This window comes from Trichosurus vulpecula, chromosome 3 (genome assembly GCF_011100635.1).
Source record: "Trichosurus vulpecula isolate mTriVul1 chromosome 3, mTriVul1.pri, whole genome shotgun sequence".
NCBI classification, from domain to species: domain Eukaryota; kingdom Metazoa; phylum Chordata; class Mammalia; order Diprotodontia; family Phalangeridae; genus Trichosurus; species Trichosurus vulpecula.
Genome location: NC_050575.1, coordinates 244,884,292 through 244,900,907, shown reverse-complemented (window position 1 = coordinate 244,900,907; position 16,616 = coordinate 244,884,292). Strand labels below are relative to the sequence as shown.

At 36.0% G+C, this 16,616-nt stretch overlaps 1 protein-coding gene across 1 annotated transcript in view; it reads left to right on the top strand.

Annotated features, from left to right (window-relative positions):
* The window catches only part of SNTG2 (syntrophin gamma 2), a 698,484-nt gene that overhangs the window by 321,184 nt on the left and 360,684 nt on the right, over positions 1-16,616 (top strand). The window lies entirely within an intron of this gene.

The following is a 16,616-nucleotide window of genomic DNA, read 5'->3' as shown; positions in this document are numbered from 1 at the left end:
ATATACCTATTACTACCTATTACAATTACCCACTATTGCTACCTATTACTATTAGCTACTATTAAAATAGGCTCTAATTTTCCTAATAATATTCTTATAGAACTGTACCACTTTTATGTACAACTTTAGAAAAATGTCCTTGATTCTATCCTTTGTTCTTTTCATTTTGCAATCAATGCAATTTGATGAATTCTTGCTGCCACCAGGTCATAGTGCCCCATAACTTTGGGCATCTCTACCTTTCCTTTTTCATCAGAACAATTTCTATTTACATTTTCAGAAATGTCATCTTGTTACCGATTGTGTACGATTGTGAGTTTGGAATGGGGTTAGCTAGAGATAGAATAGTGAGTGGGTACTCACTGCCCCCTCTCCATTGGAATAAGGGCAAGGAAAATAAGGGGGAAATGTCAATTTTATTTTTTCTGGGACAACACCTCATCCATGACTGATGATACATGCATTTAATAAATTGTAGGTCAATGATAAGGAAGGGCAGTAGACACGATGAGATCATTAGCAAGCAGTGACCGTGTTATCTTTGGGTTTATGATTGATGAGGCGAGCAACTCTGGGCACAGCTTAATGTGTGCTCTAGACTTTACAATATAAAGTGATCCAAGAAAATATAGGTACTATCTCATGACTTAAGACTCAAAAAATAAAGTAGACTGAAGAAGAATAATGAGTATATTCTATGTACCTAGTCTTCACTAGATGTCAAGATTATCCTTCATTTATCATAAGCTATATTCCAGAAAGTAAACTCTCATTATCCAACACCATATTTCTAGCTGAACATTCAGTTCAGTGGCTACAAGATTAGTACATTCAATATTATGACAAACATACAAATGTTATTTTGGCTGTCAACAGACAGAGTCTAGGAGATGGGAGGTGATAATACTGGCATATTGTGATCTAGTCTTACCAAATCTAGAACATTATTTTCATTTTGGAATGATACACTTTGGAGATGACATGGGCAACTTGGATTTTTGTATAGAGAAAGGGAAGCAGAATTTTAAGAGGAATGAAGACCATGACCTATGAATACCAGCTAAAGGAATTTGGCATATTTGTTATGCATGAGAGAAAACTTGAGAGGCATTGTAGTATAGTGGTTAGAGAGCTAACATCAGAATCAGGAAGAATGAGGTTCATATTCCACCTCTGAAACATACTGACTATGTGACCCTGGGCAATTATATGAATATAAGTCATTAAAACTGGATAGTGTTTGTTATTTAAGTTCTCAAGATTTAACAAGCTTTAGGTAGCTCTCTATCATGTCCCAGAAAGATGAACCAAGAAGATAACACAACTCAGCTCTAGAAACAGCTGACTCCATACCCCTCAGTATTGAGTTTCTGATTCTCATCTTCTCTCTTCTTCCTGGGTGAATCAATGAAGGAAAATCTGGGATGTGTAACGATGAATTCCTCCTGACAGCATTTATAGTTGGTTATGGTTAGTTACTCCTTTTCTGTAAAACAAGGGAATCTGTTCCTCCCTCAGTCAATAGTCAGTCTCAGTAGAGGGAAACTAATCTGTTCAAAGGACCACCAGCAGGATATTGATTTGTTGGGTCAAGAAGATAGCATCCTTTGCCTGTACTCCTGATGAAGGCATAGATATGTTTACCATTCTGATGCTTCCTTTATTCAACTTATTAAAGTATTGAAAGCCATAGGTTCTAGGATTCTCTTTAGGTTGTCCCTTCATGTTAAAGTTATATAATTATCTATATGAAAGGCAGGAATCACATGAAGAACCATGGCAAAGACTCTGCTTGCAGGAGTCTGATGTTCTTGAGCAACTCTCCTCATATCTCATGTTACTCTAGATTTCGAGTTTCCCCACCGATGCCTTTCACACTGGACTACCAAGTGAGCTACATTTCTTAGGCAAGGAAAACACTCTCACCTTAACGAAACCATTTTCTTAGCTTCATTGAAAAAGTCAAAGACCTTGAAAATTTAGAATATACATGGCACCTAATTGTTTTCAGAAAAGATACACATGAACAAAAATTTAGGCAAGACAGTGGAACAATTCTTTCAGTTTCAATACCTGTTGAAGCAGATAGTTCAGTTTGGCTTCCTTTGACTATCTCTGTAGCAAATGTACTGTTCAATGCATCACTAGTTCTGTACCAGGGAGGTCTTGGTTCTTCTTAAGAGTCTTTCCTTCATTAACTAGATCCACTTATCCCACTGATCAGTGATTTATTGGGAATGCACAAACCCCATCCAAGACCTTAATGAAAATAAACAGAAATTTACATGATGCTTTAATTTTTTTCCTTAGCCCATTAAGTAAATTTTTATTTTCAATCTATTAAACTCAACTCTGTAAACTGAAATAATTCACATAGTTCATCCATACAATTTATTCTCATCTGATTTCTGTTAAAAACAAAATAATTTATTCAATAAAGAAAATGTGTAATTTATTATTTGTCTTCCAAAGCAAATTATAAGTATTATATACCTTGGTATAGTATAATTTAATATTGCATAGAATATAATATTGTATAGTATAATGTAGCATAGTATAATATAATATAGTATGATATTAACAGGACATAATATAATACACAACACAACAGAACATACTAGAACTGAACTGAACTGAACAGAACAGAGCAAACATGACATAACAAAAACAAATATAACAAAGAACTTTCCACCTAACATCAATTTGGAATACAGTACTAAAATTTTTCAATGGAATGGCCAGTTTAATCTCAGTGTTCCTGACTATCTTACCTATGGTACTAGGCTTTTTAAAGTTAGATTTAGCTTTCTGTAAAAAGTGTAATTACTATCTGTATTTGAAGAAAATGAAAAATTACACAATGGTTCCAAACTCTGGCCATATTTAAACAGTGTGGCAAACCAATTTTCTTTTTAGTGCTTGAGAGAACTCAAACAATTAAAAGGTCTTACAGCTATGTATTTAGAATTTATTTTTAAGGTATTTCTTTAAAATGAATTTATAATTGTCTAACTTCTAGAACCTAAGAGTCTAGTTTTAGCAAGGTCATGCTACCTTATAGCTTTTAATAATATTCATAATAAGAGCTTACATATGTGAACTATGCAGTTTTGGGAGTTTAGGACAGTTTAGAGCAGAGGAGAAAGGAAGGCCATATATGTGTGATGATGAAAAAGATTTGCTCTCTGTTTTCCCTTATGTGGGTGAAACTAAAGGGTCATGCAATGATTTGTAGTTAGATAGGGATGTGAGTACAATTTAAGTGCTTTGAATACTACTCTGGTAGTAGTTTCAAGAAAAGTCTCAGGACTAGTTTATGTCATTTGATGACACAAGTGACTTAGCCTGGGAGTTGGTATGAGGAAGAGGGAACATGAAATCAAAGTCAAGGATTGTAGTAAGAGTGCTTTGTTTTTCTTATGTGTTCTCATGAGACTAGTGATACGAGTAAGAGAGGTGTTCATAGTGAAAGTTATTTTTCATCTGGGATTGGCAAGAGCGAGAGATTGGGCATGTGTTAATATAACTGTAGAGCTTGGGAGACATAGTACCACATTGGAGACTGGGAGGGAATAATAGTGCAGCTGTGGCGACATTGGAGGAACAGCAGCTCTTTATGTTTTTTTTTTGTATGTGCATGTGTTTGTGTGTGTGAGATACACCGCTTTGCCAGTCTGGTGGAGCTTATAGACTCACTTTCAATATAGTGCTTTGAAATAAAGAAAATAAAATATATAAGATTGCAAAAGAAATCAATTACTTTAAACCAAATTATCCACATAAAGAGATAGATATGACAGATATAGATGATATAGACATAGACACAGACATAGAAATATATCTATGTAGATACAGATATAGATGATATAGAGGTGGGTATAAATACAGTTATAAATAAATATAGATAGAGATTTTAAATTTGTGGACTCCAGGTTATAAATCTGTCTATGCTTTGGAGGCAAAGTAAAGTTAAAGTAGAAACTATACTCATTCTCTGATATTGCTACTAGTTCCTTCCCTCACTCCTGCTTTAACAGTTATTTGTGACAGAAAATAAGGTAAAGAATCTCTGTGAATCTGAATGATTTTATATGAGGAGATAATCCCTTCTCCTACTCCCTCATTAGTCAGTCTCTAGGAAAGAGATTAGACTTGTTACTACTTCCCTTGTATTATGAATACCCAGATAAGGAAGATCCTTCTTACAAAGCAGGTCTGTACCTTCTCTATGACTTGGAGCCTTTAAACGGCTGCCTGGAGCCCTGGGACATTCAGTGACATGGCCAGATCACACATTCAGTATAGATTTTGAGTCAGACTTGAATCTGTCTCACTGGTTCTGAGGACAGATTTCTATCCACAGCCGTACAGATTACATAAGGGCAGGGGAATAAACTTCAGGGGAGAGAGGCTTTAATTATTGATATTGCTATATATAAATGTGTACCAGCAGATAGATAGTCGGATAGATAGAGATCTAAATGTAGACATAGATTTTTTTCTAGTAAATAGCAGTTCATTTGCACGCTCCAGAGGAGGAAATGCTACTTGCAGTTATAAAATTCTAAGAATCAAACATATCCTTATGTATATCATAATAAAGGCCACATATACTGCACAAAAGATATTATGAAATGAACTCCAATAATTACAGTTTAGTGAACACTACATTGTATTCCTATGTAGTTTTTAATACTATGGTATAAAAGATTTGATGAAAGGTCAAAAGAATCTTTATGACCAGTATCTCTGATAAAAGCCTCATGTCTAAAATACACAGGAAACTGAGTCAAATTTATAGAAATACAAGTCATTCCCCAATTGTGAAATGCTCAAAAGATATGAACAGGTAGTTTTCAGAGGAAAAAATTTAAGGTATCTATAGTCATATGAAAAAATGCTCTAAATCACTATTGATTAAAGAAATGCAAATCAAAGCAACTCTTAGGTACCACATCTCTCCTGTCAAATTGGCTAACATGACAAAACGGGAAAATGATAAATGCTGGAGAAGATGTGGGAAAATTGGAATATTGTTACATTGTTGGTGGAGCTGTGGACTGATCCAGCCATTCTGGAGAGCAATTTGGAACTATGCCCAAAGGGCTATAAAAACGTGCATACCCTTTGACCCAGCAATATCACTTCTAGTGCTGTATCCCAAAGAGATAACACAAGTGGGAAATGGAGCAATATGTACAAATATATATATATATATATATATATATATATATATATATATATATATACATATATATATATAGCAGCTCTTTATGTGGCAGCAAAGAATTGGAAATCAAGGGGATTTCCATCAATTGGTCAATGGCTAAACAAATTGTGGTATATGGATGTAATGGAATACTATTTTGCTAGGAGAAACGATAAGCAGATAGACTTCATTATAAGCTTGTTCTGCATTATATATAATGTATAAATATATATATATAACATAAATATACATATATAATACATATAATATAGGTATTTTTTCTTCTGAGGGAGATAGTTGTTAAATATTTATTAGAAGACCCTCTCTCCTCTGGGAAGGTCACTTGCTACAGCAAATAGAGTGAGGAATCTCTGTGGATCAGCAGTTTAAAATGAAGAGAGAATCAGTGTCTCCTCCTTAAGTAGTCTCTATGATTGGGACTGGATATATGGCTTTTTGATTTCACTTATATGGAAAACATTCTAATGAAGAAACTCCCTCTTGCAGTGTTAAGTCAATGACTTCTCTGTAACTTTCAACCTTAGACAGCTGGGCACTCCAAGGACTAGCAGTAACTCTGAAATGTAAATAACCTTATCTTCTCAACTAAGATACTAAGAATTCCTATCCCTAACTGTGGATCCCTTTGATGGAAAAAGATAGCCTATGAAGAGAGTACCAGAGTTTACAGTCTGAATTCTATGCATTATTTGGTTTCCTTCACACAGAAAACAAATTGTGTGCTGCAAACTCATCACTAAGCATCAGGATAGGTGCGAGACTCTTTCCAGGATCAGTAAGAGAATGTCCTCATTAAAGGTTTATCTTGCTCTGAGAGGAGGCTTGAACATCTTAGTGGAGATTATTGTGGATGGTTTGACTGAAGAGCGATAAAATCATATGGCAGGGCACTTTTTCTCAAGTAAGCTGTATATAAATGATAATATCACAGGCCAATTCTATCCTCCATAGAGACACTCACTGGTGATTTACAGAGATTTACATATATTATATACATGTAATGAATATGTTACAAATATTATCTTACTTGGTCCTCACAACAACCTCACAACAGCCTTGTGAGGACTTATTTTATTTCCATTTTATGGAGGAGAAAACTGAGGCTGAGAAAAATGAGGAAACTTGCCCAAGGTTACACAGATAGGTAGTGGCAGAGCCGGAATTCAAATATAGTCTCTCTTCAAGTGAGTGTGATTACTTAAATTAACTATTATTGTTTTTAATTTTATCATTATATTATAACATGCTTATAGAGTGATTATATTATCTTCTCATCCCCTAGGAAACCTTTAAATTTTAACAAAAGTTATTATCCAAAGCATCCTGTAAAATTAAAAATGCCAAATACACAGTCTCATGAAAAATTTAAAATGACAACAAAATTTGAAGCACAACTCTCTAAAGTTTGGCAGAAAAAGATAGTAAGTCCAAATGTATTTGCCAAATGATAAGTTTTCTTTATTTGAAAGAGGCTGGTCAAATCTATTGATTTACAGCAATTAAGAAAACATTTTAGCTAGATTCATTTATGAGTCATTTTAATTTTAATAAATGCTTAACATTTTTGAAATATAATACCGATTCAAAATATTTTTAAATTATTTTACTTTAAAGACACTGTTTGAATATGAGTGAGAATACAACATAGAAGGCTCTTGAAATTATATAGTAATTAAACATGTATTGTTGTAATGCACATGCAACCAAATTAATTGAAAAAATAAAGAAGATTATTTTAATATGTCTTTATAATGCTACAATGTATACAAAACATTATCTTCCATTTTTTAAATGAAAAACATGTTATTCAAAAGCAGCCAATGAGATGGAAAAAAACAAAGATCATTTTCCCATTTTGTGTACATGTACACATTATCTCTTAAATTATAAGAGTTCTTTGCCATTTTTTGTATCATGGTCCTCTTTATCAGCCTAGTGAAACCTACAGGTTCTTTCTCTAAATAATGGTTTTAAATGAATAAAATAAAATATGTAGAATTACATAGAAAACTAATGATATTGAAATATAGTTACCAGTGGATCCATGATGGCACCGTGAAAGGAAGGAACCACCAGAGCTCTTTCACAAATTCTGTCAGATATGTCTAAAAAGTGAATCTGAGTAGATTTGAGAGAGTTAGAAGCCACTAGTAGATTGAGAGGGGTAGGAGTGCCAGGCACGTGGCACCAGACCAAACAAAAAGGGAACAGCAGAGGAATCTAGCCAGCATGTGGGTCTAGGAGAGCACTGGGTGAACAAAACACCAGAGCAGGAACAGGTCCAGGATGGAAGTACTGGCTATGTCCATGATCAAGCCCCAAGCCTGTAAGTCCAGGACTAGAGTGTGTAGGAGTGTAGAGCCTGTAGTTTGAAACTGGCCTTCTTGAACTTCCAGGACTCATGATGCACAAATAAAATACCTTTTATTCCTCCCTTGAATAAACCCAGAGAATAATACCTCAAGAGAAAAAGAGGAGCCCGAAAGGGGGATTCAGTAGTGAGAGAAATGGGGGAGAGGGTCCTTCCTGTGGTGGTGGAAGGAGACTAGTGCAGGAAAAGAGGTGTCCCAGCAGCCCTACCGTCAGCAGAACAATGGGAATAACTGAGCCCCAGGGGATGGAGCTAACTAATATCAATGCCAGGTACCCCAGACTTGGCTTTGCACAGCCAGGGGAAGTGGCAGACACCAGCACAGGTAAGAACTGAGACCACCCATGCTATAGAACAGTCCTGGGGAAGAGGAGACTCCCCGCAGCCAGACCACCCCTCTACTACACCATAGTACCAAAGGCCATAGTACAAAAAGCTAGATCCCAACACAAAAATTTAGGACCGAGCCCCTGGAGCCCCAGAAGCAGAGATCCTCTTCAGAAACCAGGAGAAAAAAAAACACCATGAAAAAAGAATAGTAAGAAGCTTTCAAAGATGACTGATTCATACTATGGAGACAGGGAAGATCAAAATACCAATTCAGAAGAGGACATCATGGAAGCTACACCCACATCTGAAACCTCAAAAGGGAAAGTGAACTAGTCTCCAGACCAAAAAGCATTCCTGAAAGAACTCAAGGAAGATTTTAAAAACAAAATTAGAAAGGTAAAAGAAAAACTGGAAAAAAATTCAATGAGGAAAACCAATCTTTAAAAGGTAAAATTGGGAGGGGGCAGAGCCAAGATGGCAGCTGGTAAGCAGGGACTAGAGTGAGCTCCATACCCGAGTCCCTCCAAAAGCCTATAAAAAATGGCTCTGAACCAATTCTAGAACGGCAGAACCCATAGAACAGTAGAGAGAAGCAGGGCTCCAGCCCAGGACAGCCTGGATGGTCTCTGGGTGAGGTCTATTCCACACGGAGCTGGGAGCTGAGAGCTGGGAACCGAGTGGAGCAGAGCCCAGCCTGAGCGGCGTGGACCATCCAGACCAGAAGCCAGGCAGAGGGGGCCCTAGCGCCCTGAATATGTGAGCTGCGGCAGTTACCAGACCCCTCGACCCACAAACACCAAAGACTGCGGAGAAGGTTAGTGGGAAAAGCTGTGGGAGTGGAAGGAGTTCGTGGTTCAGCTTCTAGCCCCGGGGGCAGCGGAGGTGGGGCAGCTACAGTTGCTGCTGCTTCTGGTCCCAGGCCCACCTGGTGGGAGGAATTAAGTGGCAGATCAGAGCAGGAGTGCAACAGCCTGCTGAAGATCTAAGCCCAGTCTGGACTGGGGGTCCTTGGGGAAGGAGTAGTGCTGGTGTGACAGAGCTGGCACCTCCCCCCCAAACGTGGAACATAGAACTCCTTAGTCTACAAGCAGTCATACCACACTGAAAAACTCAAGGGTCAGGTTAGTTGGTTGGGAATATGGCCAGGCAGCGAAAACACACCCAGATTCAGTCTCAGACTTTGCATTCTTTCTTTGGTGACAAACAAGACCAAAACATACAGCCTAAAGAAGACAACAAAGTCATGGAGCTTACAACAAAACCCTCCAAGAAAAACATGAACTGGCCCCAGGCCATAGAAGAACTCAAAAAAGATTTGGAAAAACAAGTTAGAGAAGTAGAGGAAAAACTGGGAAGAGAAATGAGAAGGATGTGAGAAAACCATGAAAAACAAGTCAATGACTTGCTAAAGGAGACCCAAAAAAATACTGAAAAATACACTGAAGAAAACAACACCTTAAAAAACAGACTAACTCAAATGGCAAAAGAGCTCCAAAAAGCCAATGAGGAGAAGAATGCCTTGAAAGGCAGAATTAGCCAAATGGAAAAGGAGGTCCAAAAGACCACTGAAGAAAATATTACTTTAAAAATTAGATTGGAGCAAGTGGAAGCTAGTGACTTTATGAGAAATCAGGATATTATAAAACAGAACCAAAGGAATGAAAAAATGGAAGACAATGTGAAATATCTCCTTGGAAAAACCACTGACCTGGAAAATAGATCCAGGAGAGAGAATTAAAAAATTATTGGACTACCTGAAAGCCATGATCAAAAAAAGAGCCTAGATACCATCTTGCAAGAAATTATCAAGGAGAATTGCCCTGATATTCTAGAGCCACAGGGCAAAATAGAAATTGAAAGAATCCATCGATTGCCTCCTCAAATAGAACCTAAAAAGAAATCTCCTAGGAATATTGTCGCCAAATTCCAGAGCTCCCAGATCAAGGAGAAAATACTGCAAGCATCCAGAAAGAAACAATTTGAGTATTGTGGAAACCCAATCAGAATAACCCATGATCTGGCAGCTTCTACTTTAAGAGATCGAAGGGCTTGGAATGCAATATTCTGGAGGTCAATGGAGCTAGGATTAAAACCTCGAATCACCTACCCAGCAAAACTGAGTTTCATGTTCCAAGGCAAAATATGGATTTTCAATAAAATAGAAGACTTTCAAGCTTTCCCAGTGAAAAGACCAGAACTGAATAGAAAATTTGACTTTCAAACACAAGAATCAAGAGAAGCATGAAAAGGTAATCAAGAAACAGAAATTGCAAGGGACTTACTAAAGTTGAACTGTTTTGTTTACATTCCTACATGGAAAGATGATGTGTATGATTCATGAGACCTCAGTATTAGGGTAGTTGAAGGGAATATGCATATATATATATATATATATATATATATATATATATATATATATATATATATAAGTGAATGTGTATGTATGTATATATCTATGTGTATATGTATGTAATTGTATGTATGTGTGTGTGTGTATATATATATATATATATATATGTTAAAGAGAGAGAGCAGACACAGGGTGAGTTGAAGATGAAGGGAAGATATCTAAAAGAAATAAAATGAAACTAAGGGATGAGAGAGCAACATACTGAGAGAGGGAGATAGGGAGAGATAGAATGGGGTGGATTATCTTGCATAAAGGTGGCAAGCGGAAACAGTTCTGTGGGAGGAGGGGAGAGGGCAGGTGAGGGGGGAACGAGTGAACCTTGCTCTCATCGGATTTGGCCTGAGGGGGATTACCATACATACTCAGTTGGGTATCTTACCCCACAGGAAAGAAGAGGGAGGAAGATAAAAAAAAAATAAAACGGGGGGGATGATGGAGAGGAGGGCAGATGGGGGTGGAGGTAATCAAAACAAACACTTTGGAAAGGGGACAGGGTCAAGGGAGAAAATTCGATAAAGCGGGATGGGTTGGGAAGGAGCAAAATGTAGTTAGCCTTTCACAACATGAGTATTGTGGAAGGGTTATACATAATGATACATGTGTGGCCTAGGTTGAATTGCTTGACTTCTTAGGGGGGGTGGGTGGGAAGGGAAGAGGGGAGAGAATTTGAAACTCAAAGTTTTAAAAACAGATGTTCAAAAACAAAAAAAAGTTTTTGCATGCAACTAAAAAATAAGATACGCAGGCAATGGGTCGTAGAAATTTATCTTGCCCTACAAGAAAGGAAGGGAAAAGGGGATGAGAGGGGAGGGGGGTGATAGAGGGGAGGGCTGACTGGGGAACAGGGCAACCAGAATATAAGCCATCTTGGAGTGGGGGGGAGGGTAGAAATGGGGTGAAAATTTGTAATTCAAACTGTTGTGAAAATCAATGCTGAAAACCAAATATGTTAAATAAATAAATTTTAAAAAAAGGTAAAATCGGAAAATTGGTTAAGGAAAATGAGAATATAAATGGAGAAAATGTCTCATTGAAAAGTAAAATCAACCAAATGGAAAAGGAGATAGAGAAGATAAATGAAGAAAACAAAACATTAAAAATTAGAATTGGGCAAGTAGAAGCTAATCACTCTATGAGACATCAAGAATCAGTCAAACAAAATCTAAAGAAAGAAAAAGTAGAAGAAAATGTGAAATATCTGATTGGAAAAATAACTGACCTGGAAAACAGATCCAGGAGAGACAGTCTAAGAATTATTGGTCTACCTGAAAGGTATGATGAAAAAAAGAGCCTGGACATTATATTCCATGAAATCCTTAAGGAAAATTGCCCAGAGTTCGTAGAACCAGAGGGTAAAATTGTCTTCAAAAGAATCATCCATCACCCCTTGAAAAAGATCCCAAATTGAAAATTCCAAGAAATATTATAGCCAAATTCCAGAAATACCAGCTCAAGGAGAAAATACTGTGAGCAGCTAGAAAGACAAAATTCAAATATCACAGAACTACAATCAGTATCACACAGTATCTTTCAGCTTCTCCATTAAATGGCAGGAGAAATTGGAATATGATATTCCAAAAGGCAAAGGAGCTTGGACTACAACCAAGGATCAACTACCCAGTAAAATTGAGCATAATTTTCCAGGCAAGGAGATGGACATTCAATGAAATAAGGGAATTCCAGAACTTCCTGATGAAAAGGCCAGAGCTCAATGGAAAATTTGACCTCCAAGCACAAAACTCAAGATAAACATAAAAAGATAAATGGGGAAAAAACCTACTTAATTAATAAGACTAATTAGTTACATCCTTATATAGGAATTTTTGTTTATATATATATATATATATATATATATATATATATATATATATATATATGTGTGTGTGTGTGTGTGTGTGTGTGTGTTTGTGTGTGTGTGTGTGTGTGTCGATCTTGAGAATAGTGTGCTTATGACAGTTGAAAGGGATATTCATAGGCTGTGGATATGAGTATAAAATAACCAATATAATGATAAAAATATAATTAAGAGACATAAAGGGATGGTTCTGGGAGAAGAGGGAAGGATGTAGTAGAAAAGGGTAAATTGCATCACATGAAGAGGCACAAAACACATTGTATTATAGGAAAAGAAGGGAGGGAGAAGAGCAGTATGTGAGCTTTACTCTCATCGGATTTGATTCAAGAAGGAAATAACATAACCTGATAAGCATAGAAATCTAACTTGTCCTACAGGCAGTAGGAGGGGAAATGGGGGAAAAAGGGGAAAGGAGTGGTAAGAAGGGAGGGAAGAAGTAGCAAGGGGAAAATGGTAAGATAAGGGAGGGTAATCAAAAGGGAGGGTAAACTGGGGAAGGTGGTGGTCAAAAGCAAAACTCTGTTGAGGAATGGAAGGTGAAAGGGAGAAATAAATGCATAAACAGGGGGGGAAATAGGATGGAGAAAAAGACACAGATAGAAATCATAACTGTGAATGTGAATGGGATGAACTCTCCCATAAAATGGAAGCAGCTAGCAGAATGCATTAAAATCATAATCCTACAATATGTTGTTTACAAGAAACACATTTGAAACAGGGAGATGCACACAGGGGAATGGTAAAACAGATGGAGTAGAATATATTGTGCTTCAGCTACAATAAAAAAAAAGCAAAGGTAGCAAACCTAATCTCAGACAAAGCAAAAGCCAAGTTAGATCTAATTAAAAGAGATAAGGAAGATCACTACATCCTGCTAAAAGGCACCATAAACAATGAAGCAATATCCTTATTTAACATATATGCACCAAGTGGTATAGCATGCAAATGCTTAGAGGAGAGGTTAAGGGAGTTACAGGAAGAAATAGACAGCAAATCTATAGTAATGGGAGACCTCAACCTCCCCCTCTCTGAACTTGATAAATCTAACCTCAAAATAAACAAGAAAGAAGTTAGAGAGGTGAACAGAATTTTAGAAAAGGCAGATATGATAGACTTCTGGAGAAAACTGAATGGGGGTAAAAAGGAATATACTTTTTCTCTAAACAGTACATGGCACATACTCAAAAACTGACCATTTACTAGGGCAAAAAAACCTCACTATCCAGTGCAGAAAGGCAGAAGTAGCCAAAGCATCTTTCTCAGATCATGATGCAATAAAAATTATTTGTAATAAAGAACCATGGAAAAATAAGCTAAAAATTAATTGGAAACTAAATAATCTAATTCTAAAGAATGAGTGGGCCAAAGAACAAATCAGAGAAACAATTAATAACTTCATTCAAGAAAATGACATTAATGAGACAATATACCAAAACTTGTGGGATGCAGCAAAAGCAGTTCTTAGGGAAAGTTTTATATCTCTGAATGCTTAGATGAATAAAATACAGAAAAGGGAGATCAATGAATTGGGCATGGGACTGAAAAAGCTAGAAAAAGAACAAATTGAAAATCCCCAATTAAATACCAAATTAGAAATATCAAAAATCAAAGGAGAAATTAATAAAATTGAAATCAATAAAACTATTGAATTAATAAATAAAACCAAGAGCTGGTTTTATGAAAAAAAATAAAATTGATAAACCTTTGGTCAATTTGATTAAAAAAGAAAGAAGAAAATCAAATTACCAGTATCAAAAGTGAAAAGGGTTAATTCACCTCCAATGAAGAGGAAATTAAAACAATAATTAGGAATTATTTTGCCCAATTATATGCCCATAAATTTGACAACCTTAGGGTTATGAATGAATATCTACAAAAATATAAATTGCTCAGTTTCACAGAAGAGGAAATAAAATTCCTAAATAACCCCATCTCAGAAACAGAAATTGCCCAAGCCGTCAATGAACTCCCTAGGAAAAAATCTCCAGGGCCAGATGGTTTTACATGTGAATTCTATCAAACATTCAAAGAGCAATTAATCCTATACTTTATAGACTATTTGGGAAAATAGGTGAAGAGGGAGTTCTACCGAATTCTTTTTATGACACTAATATGGTGCTGAACCAGGTAGAGTCAAAACAGAGAAAGAAAATTATTGACCAATTTCTCTAATGAATATTGATGCAAAAATTTTAAATAAAATATTAGCAAGAAGTTTGCAGCAACTCATCATGAGGATGATACACTATGACCAGTTAGGATTTATTGCAGGAATGCAAGGCTGGTTCAATATTAGGAAAACTATCAGCATAATTGATTGTATCAATAACAAAACTAGCAGAAAACATATGGTCATCTCAATAGATGTAGAAAAAGTCTTTGACAATTTACAAAACCCATTCCTATAAAAACACCAGAAAGCTTAGGAATAAATGGAGCCTTCTTTAAAATTATAAATAACATCTACCTAAAACCATCAAGAAGCATTATTTGTAGTGGATATGAGCTAGATGCCTTCCCAATAAGAACAGGCGTGAAACAAGGATGTCCATTATCACCCCTACTATTCAATTTGGTACTAGAAATGTTAGCTGTAACAATAAGAGAATAAAAAGGCATTAAAGGAATTAGAAAAGGAAAAGAAGAAACTAAATTATCACTTTTTGCCAATGATATGAGGATTTACTTAGAGAATCCTAGAGAATCAAGTGAAAATTACTTGAAATAATAAGCAACTTTAGCAAATTAGCAGGATATAAAATAAACCCACATAAATCCTCAACATTCCTGTACATTACTGACAAAGTCCAACAGCAACAGATAGAAAGAGAAATTCAATTTAAAGTTACTATAGACACTATAAAATATTTGGGAGTCTGTCTGCCAAGATAAACTCAGGGCCTATATGAACATAATTATAAAACACTTTTCACACAAATAAAGTCAGTTCTATATAAATGGAAAAAAAAATATCTGTTGCTCATGGTTCGGCTGAGCTAATATAATAAAATTGACAATTTTACCTAAATTAATTTATTCATTCAGCCCCTTACCCATCGAAGTACCAAAAATTATTTTACAAAGCTGGATAAGATAACAAAATTCATCTGGAAGAACAAGAGGTGTAATGCAAAATGGATAATTTTAATTATGTTAAATGGAAATATTTTTGTATAAAAAAGCCAATGCAACCAAGATTAGGAGGGAAGCAGAAAATTGGGAGAAAATCTTTACAACTAGTGTCTCTCATAAAGGCCTCATCTCTAAAATATACAGGAACTGAGCCAAATTTATAGGAATACAAGTCATTCCCCAATTGAGAAATGGTCAAAGGATATGAACAGGCAGTTTTCAGAGGAACAAATTAAAGATATCTATAGGCATATGAAAAAATGCTCGAAATCACTACTGATTAGAGAAATGAAAATCAAAACAACTCTTAGGTAGCACATCTCTCGTGTTAAATTGGCTAAAATGACAAAACAGGAAAATGATAAATGCTGGAGAGGCTGTGGCAAAATTGAAACACTGTTACATTGCTGTTGGAGTTGTGAACTGATCAGCCATTCTGGAGAACAATTTGGAACTATGCGCAAAGGGCTATAAAAATGTTCATACCCTTTGACGCAGCAATACCACTTCTAGGGTTGTATCCTAAAGAGATCACCCAAGAGGGAAAAGAATCCATGTGTACAAAAATATTTGTAGCGGCTCTTTTTGTAGTAGCCAAGAATTGGAAATCAAGGGGATGCCCATCAATTGGGGAATGGCTGAATGAGTTGTGGTATATGAACGTAATGGAATACGTTTGTGCTATAAGAAATGGGGAACATATGGACTTCATAATAACCTGGAAAACCCTGCACGATATAATGCTGAGTGAGCAGAGCAGAACCAGGAGAACGTTATACACAACCACAGATATATGGATTCTGTGATGACTAATCCTGATAGACTTGGTTCTTCTCAGCAATACAAGGTTCAAAGACAACTCCAAAGGACTCATGATGGAGAGAGCTACCTACATCAAGAGAAACAACTATGGAGTCTGAATGCAGATTGAGGCACACTATTTGCTCTCCTTTTTTTTTTCTTTTTCTCTTTTGTTTTTGCTTTCGGTTTTGTTTCTTCTTTCTCATGATTCATTCCATTGGTCATAATTCTTCTTTACAACTTGACTATTGTGTAAATAAGTTTAATGGGAAGTTATATGTAGAAGATATATTGGATTCCATGCCATCTTAGGGAGGGATGGGGGGAGGAGGGGAAGAAAATCTGGAACTCAAAATCATGTGGAACTGAGTGTTGTAAACTAAAAAAAAAATCTTAATTAAAAAAAAATAAATACAGTTACAAATATATCTTTAAAAAGAAACAAATTCAAGGTTAAGAACTCCTACCTAAAAGTATGCAGAGATCT